Below are 14,460 nucleotides of genomic sequence, written 5' to 3'. Positions count from 1 at the left end.
TATAGTGTACCAAGAGATGGTCTTTCGCTTACGGCCATACCAGCCTGAATACGCCCGATCTCGTCCGATCTCGGAAGCTAAGCAGGGTCGGGCCTGGTTAGTACTTGATGGGAGACCGCCTGGGAATACCAGGTGCTGTAAGCGTTTTGCTCCAGCAGAGGGTTCTCTTGTGTCATGCGTAGAGCAACTCCCTTTTATTTATCACCCTAATAATGTTGTGTCTTTTTATTGGACTAAATGCAGTTTGTTAGTGCTTCCATGCCCTGCCCTGATCAAATCAAATAATGGACAATGCGTTTACCTCAATCTAGGCAGTGCATTCAGCATTTGTTTTTAGGCTAGGAGACTGTCAATGTCTGTAGTCCATTAGGGCCCTGTAAAATCCCCTTCAAAGTTTTGACTGATTCCCCCAAATCCCCTATTCCTTTTCCCAGTTGACCGTTTGTCCCTGCTTTTGCAGGTTTTCGCTCTCAAAAGTACACCTTTTTAATAGAAATATAACACGATTAGATGTTCTATGTCCACGACAACATTTAAAACCCTAGCAGGAAACTACTTTTGAGGCCTGGGAAAAATGGAAGACATATCGATTTTGGGGTGTAGTTACCCTTTTTAGGCAAGTGTGCGCCAGGAAGAGACCTTTGCTTGGTTAAGCGGTGTTGCTGTAGCGCTCATGTGATTGCGGAGCTTGCACAACAAATGGCCACTGGATTGATGCAAATAATCATGATATAATTCTGCCAGGCTGGCATAGGCTACTTTGCAGTTAACATTTGATTGAGAGGGTTTTTGTGGGAAGCCTTTCCTTCTCTACCACAAGAAGGTTATCATTAGCCTCATCGCTAACGGCTACACAAAGTGTAGACATGCACGCGCTCCGCACGCATGCGCACACGGAAACTGGGCAGTCCTGTGCAGTTTCTGAAAGTTGCGTGGAAATACGAATCACTGATGCATTTTGTTCATGTCTTATGATTCACTTGGGCAAATGAATGGATTTTCTAACAAGTTGAAGGGATTGAGTTGATTTCCTCCTTAGTTCAAAGCATTTTTGAATATTGTTGAATTTCGGTTTAATGTCTGTATTTCGTGATTCCGTGTGGGCACGCTGTATTTTATAGGGCCCTAGTCCATGAAGTTGTCATAAGTATGAACCTAGGATATGCCCTCTTCCCCCCCACAAGAGTGAAATATATGGTCTGGAAATGCAAGCAAGGTTTGAGCTTTTCAGTGTGTGTCACAAGGTGGACATTTCTCTGTCCCCCTAAGAGTAAGCGACACGGTTGACTTTATATAGTGTACCAAGAGATGGTCTTTCGCTTACGGCCATACCAGCCTGAATACGCCCGATCTCGTCCGATCTCGGAAGCTAAGCAGGGTCGGGCCTGGTTAGTACTTGGATGGGAGACCGCCTGGGAATACCAGGTGCTGTAAGCGTTTTGCTCCAGCAGAGGGTTCTCTTGTGTCATGCGTAGAGCAACTCCCTTTTATTTATCACCCTAATAATGTTGTGTCTTTTTATTGGACTAAATGCAGTTTGTTAGTGCTTCCATGCCCTGCCCTGATCAAATCAAATAATGGACAATGCGTTTACCTCAATCTAGGCAGTGCATTCAGCATTTGTTTTTAGGCTAGGAGACTGTCAATGTCTGTAGTCCATTAGGGCCCTGTAAAATCCCCTTCAAAGTTTTGACTGATTCCCCCCCAAATCCCCTATTCCTTTTCCCAGTTGACCGTTTGTCCCTGCTTTTGCAGGTTTTCGCTCTCAAAAGTACACCTTTTTAATAGAAATATAACACGATTAGATGTTCTATGTCCACGACAACATTTAAAACCCTAGCAGGAAACTACTTTTGAGGCCTGGGAAAAATGGAAGACATATCGATTTTGGGGTGTAGTTACCCTTTTTTAGGCAAGTGTGCGCCAGGAAGAGACCTTTGCTTGGTTAAGCGGTGTTGCTGTAGCGCTCATGTGATTGCGGAGCTTGCACAACAAATGGCCACTGGATTGATGCAAATAATCATGATATAATTCTGCCAGGCTGGCATAGGCTACTTTGCAGTTAACATTTGATTGAGAGGGTTTTTGTGGGAAGCCTTTCCTTCTCTACCACAAGAAGGTTATCATTAGCCTCATCGCTAACGGCTACACAAAGTGTAGACATGCACGCGCTCCGCACGCATGCGCACACGGAAACTGGGCAGTCCTGTGCAGTTTCTGAAAGTTGCGTGGAAATACGAATCACTGATGCATTTTGTTCATGTCTTATGATTCACTTGGGCAAATGAATGGATTTTCTAAAGTGTTGAAGGGATTGAGTTGATTTCCTCCTTAATTTAAAGCATTTTTGAATATTGTTGAATTTCGGTATAATGTCTGTATTTCGTGATTCCGTGTGGGTGCGCTGTATTTTATAGGGCCCTAGTCCATGAAGTTGTCATAAGTATGAACCTAGGATATGCCCTCTTCCCCCCCCCCCCCCCCCCCACAAGAGTGAAATATATGGTCTGGAAATGCAAGCAAGGTTTGAGCTTTTCAGTGTGTGTCACAAGGTGGACATTTCTCTGTCCCCCTAAGAGTAAGCGACACGGTTGACTTTATATAGTGTACCAAGAGATGGTCTTTCGCTTACGGCCATACCAGCCTGAATACGCCCGATCTCGTCCGATCTCGGAAGCTAAGCAGGGTCGGGCCTGGTTAGTACTTGGATGGGAGACCGCCTGGGAATACCAGGTGCTGTAAGCGTTTTGCTCCAGCAGAGGGTTCTCTTGTGTCATGCGTAGAGCAACTCCCTTTTATTTATCACCCTAATAATGTTGTGTCTTTTTATTGGACTAAATGCAGTTTGTTAGTGCTTCCATGCCCTGCCCTGATCAAATCAAATAATGGACAATGCGTTTACCTCAATCTAGGCAGTGCATTCAGCATTTGTTTTTAGGCTAGGAGACTGTCAATGTCTGTAGTCCATTAGGGCCCTGTAAAATCCCCTTCAAAGTTTTGACTGATTCCCCCCCCCCCAAATCCCCCTATTCCTTTTCCCAGTTGACCGTTTGTCCCTGCTTTTGCAGGTTTCGCTCTCAAAAGTACACCTTTTTAATAGAAATATAACACGATTAGATGTTCTATGTCCACGACAACATTTAAAACCCTAGCAGGAAACTACTTTTGAGGCCTGGGAAAAATGGAAGACATATCGATTTTGGGGTGTAGTTACCCTTTTTTAGGCAAGTGTGCGCCAGGAAGAGACCTTTGCTTGGTTAAGCGGTGTTGCTGTAGCGCTCATGTGATTGCGGAGCTTGCACAACAAATGGCCACTGGATTGATGCAAATAATCATGATATAATTCTGCCAGGCTGGCATAGGCTACTTTGCAGTTAACATTTGATTGAGAGGGTTTTTGTGGGAAGCCTTTCCTTCTCTACCACAAGAAGGTTATCATTAGCCTCATCGCTAACGGCTACACAAAGTGTAGACATGCACGCGCTCCGCACGCATGCGCACACGGAAACTGGGCAGTCCTGTGCAGTTTCTGAAAGTTGCGTGGAAATACGAATCACTGATGCATTTTGTTCATGTCTTATGATTCACTTGGGCAAATGAATGGATTTTCTAACAAGTTGAAGGGATTGAGTTGATTTCCTCCTTAGTTCAAAGCATTTTTGAATATTGTTGAATTTCGGTTTAATGTCTGTATTTCGTGATTCCGTGTGGGCGCGCTGTATTTTATAGGGCCCTAGTCCATGAAGTTGTATAAACATTTTCCGAAAAGATGTCAAAGAAAAGCTCTCTCACACACACACACACACACACACACATACACACATACACACACACACACACACACACACACACACACACACACACACACACACACACACAGCAAGGATGGAGTGACAAAGTGCGGTGCTTAAAGACACACAGAGCCTGCAATGGCATTTCCATATTCTCAAGGCCGTGCCGAGTTCAAAGAGATGCCCTGCTTGACCGTAGCTCGCTCTGAGTGCAGCGACCGTGAAAAATGTAGGCCCAAAATTAAGCCTGGCCCAAAATGTAATTTGCTTTTGGGTGACAGTGAGAGAACCGTTAGGGTGAGAAGCACAATTTGACATCAGGTACATTCCTGAGGTCCTCTCGAGCTGTGCAAGCCTAACCTTGATCGTGTGGTACTAACCCTTAACAGTAAATCAGGGTTTTTTGGTCTCACAGATTACAATGACATCTCTCCTTATAGGAATACATTTCCTGCTCCCCTAAATTCAACCTAGAGCCTATGTGGGTTAATATTGCCTTATGAACCTGTCTTCGATGACAATCCATCAGGCCACTATGAGGTCTACCTGTGTTGATTCTAAGCTTCCTGTAGCAACCGAAAGTGATTAAATTCAGCCTAAAAGTGTTTTGATAAACATAACCTGCAATTTTGAAAATCACTGCATTCAACCCTGTGTAGATCAGTCAATTCTAAACATAGACTTGAAACTCAGGATTCCGTAAGAGCCTACCCCAATGAGGATATGTTCACGTTCAGCTTCCTGTGCCAACCGGAAGTGCATTAAAATGGTGTCATAGGTGCTGTTTTGAAGGGTTAAAAAGGTCAGATCTTTTTAAAACTTCATATGTGTGATTAAACAACCCTCATGAACTGTAAATCAGTCATTTTTCCCAACAGATGTCAAAGAAAAGCTCACACACACACACACACACACACACACACACACACACACACACACACACACACACACACACACACACAGCAAGGGTTGAGTGACAAAGTGCGGTGCTTAAAGACACACAGAGCCTGCAATGGCATTTCCATATTCTCAAGGCCGTGCCAAGTTCAACGAGATGCCCCGCTTGACCGTAGGTCGCTCTGAGTGCAGCGACCGTGAAAAAAGTAGGCCCAAAATTAAGCCTGGCCCTAAATGTAATTTGCTTTTGGGTGACAGTGAGAGAACCGTTAGGGTGAGAAGCACAATTTGACCTCAGGTATATTCCTGAGGTCCTCCCGATCTGTGCAAGCCTAACCTTGACCGTGTGGCACTAACCCTTAACAGTAAATCAGGGTTTTTTGGTATAGAACTCGAGAGAGCTCACCGAGCACTGAGGCCCCCACCAGCAGCCAGACAACCACCGCGCCCAATCACCATACGTTTCCTGAGATTCACCGACAAGGAACGAGTCCTACAGGCGGCGAAAAACAACACCATCACAGTGGGAAACGCCAAACTCGCTTTACACCAGTATACGCCGAAAGCGCTGAGAATTTGACGAAGTGAAGAAATACTCCATTGACCGAGGCATCTTCAGGGGATTCAAATACCCAAACGAGCTCAGGATTCTTCACCAAGGAGCCTTGCGACACTTCAAAACTCCCGAAGAGGCAAAACGTTTTTTGAAAGACAATCCTGGCCAATGAGAAACAGACCAATGACTAAATGCGATTAATGCCATTACTAAAGGAGGTAAGACGACATATAGCCGATATCCAGAGACCCACCCCCTAAATGTCATTACAGCCGTCCAATTTATATTTATTTTCCTTTAACTGAGAGGGATGGGCTGTATAGCCTAACCTAGGCCTACTAATGTTTCAGCCTACTTTCATTTCCCTGTTTTTTTTTGTTGTTGCTATTATTACCTGGGGTTCCCTATGTCCCTTGGGGGAGGTATATGTAGGCTGGGCTATTGATTTGATTTTTCTCCCCTCTTTTACTGAGGTCTGGACGAGGGCAACTGTGTTATTTACTCAATGCGGGGTGGAGAGGATGAGGCATTTCTTTGGTGGGGAGAGGGAGATGTTGTGCGTTGCTAACTGTTCCCGGTTTTTGTTTTATTCGGAACACAGAATTGAGACTGAGCGGGGGTAATAGATCCAACGGGATGTGTCGAGTTGTTTGGGAACTCGGCTGGGGTGTTCAGAGATTATTATTTTATGTACACCATTTATTTTCCTTTTATGTGAACGCAGCTGTAATTACTATCCACTTTTACCCAGCGATGACTTGCACTAAAGCTCGATTACTGCTCGATGACGATGACTAGTACCTTAAATCTATTGACATGGAACTGCCATGGTCTAGGGCATGCAATAAAACGGAAAAAGATACTATGTGCTCTAAAAAAGGAAAAAGCAGACATTGCGCTATTACAAGAGACACACCTCTGTGATGCTGAACATGCCAAACTCCGCAGAGCTTGGGTGGGACAGGTGTATTTCTCATCTTTCAAATCAAACAGTAGAGGCACAGCCATACTTATCCATAAAAATGTTCCATTCATAATAGACAAAAACATATCTGATCCGGAGGGGAGATTTATTTTGATAACTGGGTCACTATATGGTCAACCAATTACTATATTAAACATATACGCCCCTAACACAGATACTCCTGCCTTCATGTCAAAAATTATAACCCTGTTCAATGAGCATTGTGTCTCCTTTGGTGTGGTGGCCGGAGATTTTAATTGTACCCTTAACCCAACCCTAGACAAATCATCTCAAGTCCCCACCACAAATCCTAGATCTGCAAAGATGTTGAACTCTCTTACTAAAGAGATGGGGCTGATAGATATCTGGAGAGAGAATAATAGCTCATCTATGGACTATACATACTACTCTAATGTCCATAACACCTACTCCCGTATAGATTACATTTTTATCCCAAAGAGTTTCATAAATTCAGCCACTTGTACAATCGGACCCATATAGCACTTTCAGATCACGCCTTTGTCTACCTCCGCTTTGACCTCTGCAAAAACATCCCGAGGTCAAAGAGCTGGAAATTCAACACCTCCATGCTATCAAATGACGAGTTCCATACATTAGTAACTACATGGATAGACAACTACACACAAGACAATAAAGATTCCTCTGTTTCTCCGGCCACAATGTGGGACGCTGCTAAAGCCACACTAAGAGGTCATCTAATTGCATATGCTTCCTCTAAGAAAAAAGCAATGGAAGCACACAGGCTAGATCTTGAGAGGGAGCTGGAATGCTGTGAAAAAATACATAAACAATCCCTAGACAGCACTTCCTGGAGTCATCTTAAAGCAGCCAAAGCCAAACTGAATTTGGACTACACTCGGGAGATAAAAAAAAAGTTTTCTTTACTAAACAGAAATACCATGAGTATAGCAATAGGCCCAGTAGATTGCTTGCTTACCAATTAAAAAAGGAGCAGTCAGAGCGTACAATCATGGCTATCCGAACAGCAGAGGACGAGGTCACATATGACCCAAAAAAGATCCATTTAACTTTTCATGATTTTTACTGCAAACTATATACCTCTGAGAGAAAACACACGGAGGCAGAACTCCACTCTTTCCTAGAGGGAATCTCGCTACCTAAACTATCAGAGACCGACCAGGAAGATCTCAACTCCCCTTCACTCCTGAGGAGATCCTGGAGGCAATTACCTCCATGCCACCTAATAAGTCCCCAGGCCCAGATGGATTCCCCAGAGAGTTCTATAAAGCTTTTTGGCCCCAGCTCAGCCCTATCTTCATGCCAATGCTGGAGGATTTTTGCAAAAACTGAGTTCTCCCAGACTCAATGCACACAGCTCGCATTACAGTGTTGCTAAAAAAGGACAAGGACCCCTATCCTGCTCGTCCTTCCGGCCCATAAGCTTGTTGGATTTCGACTATAAAATAATTACCAAATTGCTCGCCATAAGACTAAACACTCTTCTTCCCAAAATAATAAAAGCGGACCAAACTGGATTTATTAGAGACAGATACTCTTCTGATAACATTCGCCGTCTTTTTGATATTATTGATCAAGTAAACGCACAAAAGACCCCTGTCCTGCTGGCTTCACTGGATGCTGAGAAGGCGTTTGACAGGATGGAGTGGAGCTTTCTGTTTTCAGTCTTAGAAAAGTTCAATATGGGCCCAAATTTTATTAAATGGATCAAATCACTATACTCTCATCCAAATGCCATGGTGACTACTAATGGACTGAACTCTGACAGATTCCCTCTGGAGCGGGGCACAAGACAAGGGTGCTCGCTGTCCCCGCTGCTCTACTTGTTGGGGGCGGAGCCTCTGGCAGAGCTGATAAGGAGCAATCCAAGTATTATGGGTGTTTCTGCAGGTGGCCTGCAGCACAAGATTTCGCTTTACGCGGATGATGTCTTGCTCTACATATCCAACCCTGAGAAATCCCTCCCTCTCATTTTAGACACAATTGCCCAGTATGGCAAGTTTTCAGGTTATAAGATCAATTTTAACAAATCCACTGTCTGCCCTCTCAATATTACACTCACCAGCTCTATGAAGACACTTTGTCCTTTCCAATGGAAAACACAGGGGTTTCAATACCTCGGGATCTTCATAACACCAGATCTGAATAGCCTTTTAAGGAAAATTATCTTCCACTCCTGGATCGAATCAAGAACAATCTCCAAACCTGGATCTCCCTCCCAATTAGCTTAGTAGGAAGAATTAATGTAATCCGTATGAACGTCCTCCCTAGACTGAACTACTTATTTCAGATGCTCCCATGCTATCTCCCAGTTTCCTTCTTCAAAACAACTAACCAAAGCATCACCAAATTTATATGGGGCAATAAAAAACCTAGGATCAAGTTTTCCACTTTATCAAAACCCGAATCTAAAGGTGGCCTTGCCCTTCCCTCCCTTCAATTGTACTACTGGTCTGCCCAAATCCGCAACATGCTAACATGGATCACAAACAGACAAGAGTCAACGTGGATTCAGATAGAAGCCCAATCCTGTGGTTCATTGCCCTTAAGCTCAATTATATTCATTAATAACTTTAGTGAAGTGGGCAACATAGCCAAATCCTTTGTGATTTACAGCACCCTACTAGCGTGGAGGGACTGTAAGAAATACCTGGGCATTTCCTCCCAAATATGTTCTCACTCGCCTATAGTAGGCAACCCAGACTTGCCAAAAGCCCCGAGGGATGCCAACTTTAATCTCTGGCATACTCTAGGAATCAGGACCTTTCAGACCTATTTCATCAGAAAACCACTACACTGAAATCCTTTCAAGAGCTCTGCAGAGAATTCGACGTGCCAAGATCCCATTTTTTTAAATATCTTCAAATTAGACATGTAATTTCCTCATTTACCTCCAAGAGGAGGTTTAGAACTCAGTTGAACGAAGTTGAAACCCTTCTTGTTACAGCACAATCGATTAAAGGCAAAATATCTTTCATCTATAGACTCCTTTCTGAGAAAGGAAGCTCCTCCTTTACTCCTTTGAAAATAATCTGGGAAAAGGACCTTGGTCTGACTATTAGTGATGAGTTATGGGCGGAGGTTTGCGACAAGGTATACTGCTCCTCTACCAGTGTAAAAATGAAAGAATCTAATTACAAATTTTTGTACAAATTTTATTATACTCCTTTGAGACTCCATAGAATGAAAACAGATATGTCTCCTAACTGTAAAAGATGTACCTCTGAATGTGGAACCTATATGCATGTATTTTGGAGCTGTAGGGAGATTGCCAGATTCTGGCAATCTGTACATACCGCTGCACAGAAAATACTAGAGGTACAGTTTGATATGACCCCATGTATCTATCTTCTTAATGCCCAGCAGGACTTTGTTCTTGATCCTGACAGAGAAAATTTGCTTTATGACTATTACATACTTTGCTAAGAAATGTATTCTTCTATTGTGGGCCTCTAATACCCCCCCTACATTTAAAATGTGGATTGACCAGATTGTTGACTTTCTTCCTCTTGAAAAGCTCACTTATGACCTCCACAAGAGACAGCCCAAGTTTGATAGACTCTGGTCCCCACTATTCAACTATATTTCAAACTGGACAGAGTGAATGGGGTGACTAGGGAAATGCGCAGATACATTTTGTGTAAGGTACTGTAAAACCTAAAAACGAATTATTGGCCCATCGTCTCAGCGAATGCTTGAAATAGCTGATAACAACCTTGATAGTGCTGCTGCAAGTGGTATGTTTTTTTTTTGTGTGTGTGTTTTTATTTTAATTTAGTTTTTGAGTACGTGTGCGTATGTGTGTGTGTATGTATATGTGCGTATGTATGTATGTATGTATATGTATGTATGTATGTATGTATGTATGTATGTATGTATATACATGTACCAAGGAAAATATATAGATTAAGAAAAATAAATGCTTTTATTTGACTTTATCATTCATTTTAATTGTATTTTAATTTTTTCAAATGTATTATTATTTTTTGACTTTTTATTTTTTTAAAGCCTGTCACATCTGTGAATGTGGAATGTGTTTTGTTGGTTGATTGAAAAACAAGAACTTAATAAAACTTTAAATTGAAAAAAAACTCAGGATTCCGTAAGAGCCTACCCCAATGAGGATATGTGTTCACGTTCAGCTTCCTGTGCCAGACGGAAGTGCCTTAAAATGGTGTCATAGGTGCTGTTTTGAAGGGTTAAAAAGGTCAGATCTTTTTTAAACTTCATATGTGTGATTAAACAACCCTCATGAACTGTAAATCAGTCATTTTTCCCAACAGATGTCAAAGAAAAGCTCTCTCACACACACACAAACACACACACACACACACACACACACACACACACACACACACACACACACACACACAGCAAGGGTTGAGTGACAAAGTGCGGTGCTTAAAGACACACAGAGCCTGCAATGGCATTTCCATATTCTCAAGGCCGTGCCGAGTTCAACGAGATGCCCCGCTTGACCGTAGCTCGCTCTGAGTGCAGCGACCGTGAAAAAAGTAGGCCCAAAATTAAGCCTGGCCCTAACTGTAATTTGCTTTTGGGTGACAGTGAGAGAGCCGTTAGGGTGAGAAGCACAATTCGACCTCAGGTACATTCCTGAGGTCCTCCCGATCTGTGCAAGCCTAACCTTGACCGTGTGGCACTAACCCTTAACAGTAAATCAGGGTTTTTTGGTCTCACAGATTACAATGACATCTCTCCTTATAGGAATACATTGCCTGCTCCCTAAATTCAACCTAGAGCCTATGTGGGTTAATATTGCCTTATGAACCTGTCTTCGATGACAATCCATCAGGCCACTATGAGGTCTACCTGTGTTGATTCTAAGCTTCCTGAAGCAACCGGAAGTGATTAAATTCAGCCTAAAAGTGTTTTGATATACATAACCTGCAATTTTGAAAATCACTGCATTCAACCCTGTGTAGATCAGTCAATTCTAAACATAAAGACTTCAAACTCAGGATTCCGTAAGAGCCTACCCCAATGAGGATATGTGTTCACGTTCAGCTTCCTGTGCCAGACGGAAGTGCCTTAAAATGGTGTCATAGGTGCTGTTTTGAAGGGTTAAAAAGGTCAGATCTTTTTTAAACTTCATATGTGTGATTAAACAACCCTCATGAACTGTAAATCAGTCATTTTTCCCAAAAGATGTCAAAGAAAAGCTCTCTCGCACACACACACACACACACACACAGCAAGGATGGAGTGACAAAGCGCGGTGCTTAAAGACACACAGAGCCTGCAATGGCATTTCCATATTCTCAAGGCCGTGCCGAGTTCAACGAGATGCCCCGCTTGACCGTAGCTCGCTCTGAGTGCAGCGACCGTGAAAAATGTAGCCCCAAAATTAAGCCTGGCCCAAAATGTAATTTGCTTTTGGGTGACAGTGAGAGAACCGTTAGGGTGAGAAGCACAATTTGACCTCAGGTACATTCCTGAGGTCCTCCCGATCTGTGCAAGCCTAACCTTGATCGTGTGGCACTAACCCTTAACAGTAAATCAGGGTTTTTTGGTCTCACAGACTACAATGACATCTCTCCTTATAGGAATACATTGCCTGCTCCCCTAAATTCAACCTAGAGCCTATGTGGGTTAATATTGCCTTATGAACCTGTCTTCGATGACAATCCATCAGGCCACTATGAGGTCTACCTGTGTTGATTCTAAGCTTCCTGAAGCAACCGGAAGTGATTAAATTCAGCCTAAAAGTGTTTTGATATACATAACCTGCAATTTTGAAAATCACTGCATTCAACCCTGTGTAGATCAGTCAATTCTAAACATAAAGACTTGAAACTCAAGATTCCGTAAGAGCCTACCCCAATGAGGATATGTTCACGTTCAGCTTCCTGTGCCAACCGGAAGTGCCTTAAAATGGTGTCATAGGTGCTGTTTTGAAGGGTTAAAAAGGTCAGATCTTTTTTAAACTTCATATGTGTGATTAAACAACCCTCATGAACTGTAAATCAGTCATTTTTCCAAAAAAATGTCAAAGAAAAGCTCTCTCGCACACACACACACACACACACACACAGCAAGGATGGAGTGACAAAGTGCGGTGCTTAAAGACACACAGAGCCTGCAATGGCATTTCCATATTCTCAAGGCCGTGCCGAGTTCAACGAGATGCCCCGCTTGACCGTAGCTCGCTCTGAGTGCAGCGACCGTGAAAAATGTAGCCCCAAAATTAAGCCTGGCCCAAAATGTAATTTGCTTTTGGGTGACAGTGAGAGAACCGTTAGGGTGAGAAGCACAATTTGACCTCAGGTACATTCCTGAGGTCCTCCCAATCTGTGCAAGCCTAACCTTGATCGTGTGGTACTAACCCTTAACAGTAAATCAGGGTTTTTTGGTCTCACAGACTACAATGACATCTCTCCTTATAGGAATACATTGCCTGCTCCCCTAAATTCAACCTAGAGCCTATGTGGGTTAATATTGCCTTATGAACCTGTCTTCGATGACAATCCATCAGGCCACTATGAGGTCTACCTGTGTTGATTCTAAGCTTCCTGAAGCAACCGGAAGTGATTAAATTCAGCCTAAAAGTGTTTTGATATACATAACCTGCAATTTTGAAAATCACTGCATTTAACCCTGTGTAGATCAGTCAATTCTAAACATAAAGACTTGAAACTCAAGATTCCGTAAGAGCCTACCCCAATGAGGATATGTTCACGTTCAGCTTCCTGTGCCAACCGGAAGTGCCTTAAAATGGTGTCATAGGTGCTGTTTTGAAGGGTTAAAAAGGTCAGATCTTTTTTAAACTTCATATGTGTGATTAAACAACCCTCATGAACTGTAAATCAGTCATTTTTCCCAAAAGATGTCAAAGAAAAGCTCTCTCGCACACACACACACACACACACACACAGCAAGGATGGAGTGACAAAGCGCGGTGCTTAAAGACACACAGAGCCTGCAATGGCATTTCCATATTCTCAAGGCCGTGCCGAGTTCAACGAGATGCCCCGCTTGACCGTAGCTCGCTCTGAGTGCAGCGACCGTGAAAAATGTAGCCCCAAAATTAAGCCTGGCCCAAAATGTAATTTGCTTTTGGGTGACAGTGAGAGAACCGTTAGGGTGAGAAGCACAATTTGACCTCAGGTACATTCCTGAGGTCCTCCCGATCTGTGCAAGCCTAACCTTGATCGTGTGGCACTAACCCTTAACAGTAAATCAGGGTTTTTGGTCTCACAGACTACAATGACATCTCTCCTTATAGGAATACATTGCCTGCTCCCCTAAATTCAACCTAGAGCCTATGTGGGTTAATATTGCCTTATGAACCTGTCTTCGATGACAATCCATCAGGCCACTATGAGGTCTACCTGTGTTGATTCTAAGCTTCCTGAAGCAACCGGAAGTGATTAAATTCAGCCTAAAAGTGTTTTGATATACATAACCTGCAATTTTGAAAATCACTGCATTCAACCCTGTGTAGATCAGTCAATTCTAAACATAAAGACTTCAAACTCAGGATTCCGTAAGAGCCTACCCCAATGAGGATATGTGTTCACGTTCAGCTTCCTGTGCCAGACGGAAGTGCCTTAAAATGGTGTCATAGGTGCTGTTTTGAAGGGTTAAAAAGGTCAGATCTTTTTTAAACTTCATATGTGTGATTAAACAACCCTCATGAACTGTAAATCTGTCATTTTTCCCAAAAGATGTCAAAGAAAAGCTCTCTCTCACACACACATCTCACACACACACACACACACACACACACACACACACACACACACACACACACAGCAAGGATGGAGTGACAAAGTGCGGTGCTTAAAGACACACAGAGCCTGCAATGGCATTTCCATATTCTCAAGGCCGTGCCGAGTTCAACGAGATGCCCCGCTTGACCGTAGCTCGCTCTGAGTGCAGCGACCGTGAAAAATGTAGGCCCAAAATTAATCCTGGCCCAAAATGTAATTTGCTTTTGGGTGACAGTGAGAGAACCGTTAGGGTGAGAAGCACAATTTGACCTCAGGTACATTCCTGAGGTCCTCCCGATCTGTGCAAGCCTAAACGTGATCGTGTGGCACTAACCCTTAACAGTAAATCAGGGTTTTTTGGTCTCACAGATTACAATGACATCTCTCCTTATAGGAATACATTGCCTGCTCCCCTAAATTCAACCTAGAGCCTATGTGGGTTAATATTGCCTTATGAACCTGTCTTCGATGACAATCCATCAGGCCACTATGAGGTCTACCTGTGTTGATTCTAAGCTTCCT

At 43.1% G+C, this 14,460-nt stretch overlaps 3 non-coding genes across 3 annotated transcripts; all 3 read left to right on the top strand.

The window, feature by feature from the left end:
* The first annotated feature begins 26 nt into the window (after window positions 1-26).
* LOC135568825 (5S ribosomal RNA) lies at window positions 27-144 on the top strand. The gene has a single exon (XR_010462739.1). It is a non-coding gene; the product is annotated as a 5S ribosomal RNA (ribosomal RNA).
* A 1,174-nt stretch (window positions 145-1,318) lies between these two features.
* On the top strand, window positions 1,319-1,437 carry LOC135568827 (5S ribosomal RNA). The gene has a single exon (XR_010462742.1). It is a non-coding gene; the product is annotated as a 5S ribosomal RNA (ribosomal RNA).
* A 1,189-nt stretch (window positions 1,438-2,626) lies between these two features.
* On the top strand, window positions 2,627-2,745 carry LOC135568826 (5S ribosomal RNA). The gene has a single exon (XR_010462741.1). It is a non-coding gene; the product is annotated as a 5S ribosomal RNA (ribosomal RNA).
* Window positions 2,746-14,460: the final 11,715 nt, after the last annotated feature.

This window comes from Oncorhynchus nerka, unplaced genomic scaffold (genome assembly GCF_034236695.1).
Source record: "Oncorhynchus nerka isolate Pitt River unplaced genomic scaffold, Oner_Uvic_2.0 unplaced_scaffold_3___fragment_4___debris, whole genome shotgun sequence".
Lineage (NCBI taxonomy): Eukaryota > Metazoa > Chordata > Actinopteri > Salmoniformes > Salmonidae > Oncorhynchus > Oncorhynchus nerka.
Note: the sequence above shows the minus strand (reverse complement) of the source record. Positions and strands in the feature narration are given on the sequence as shown.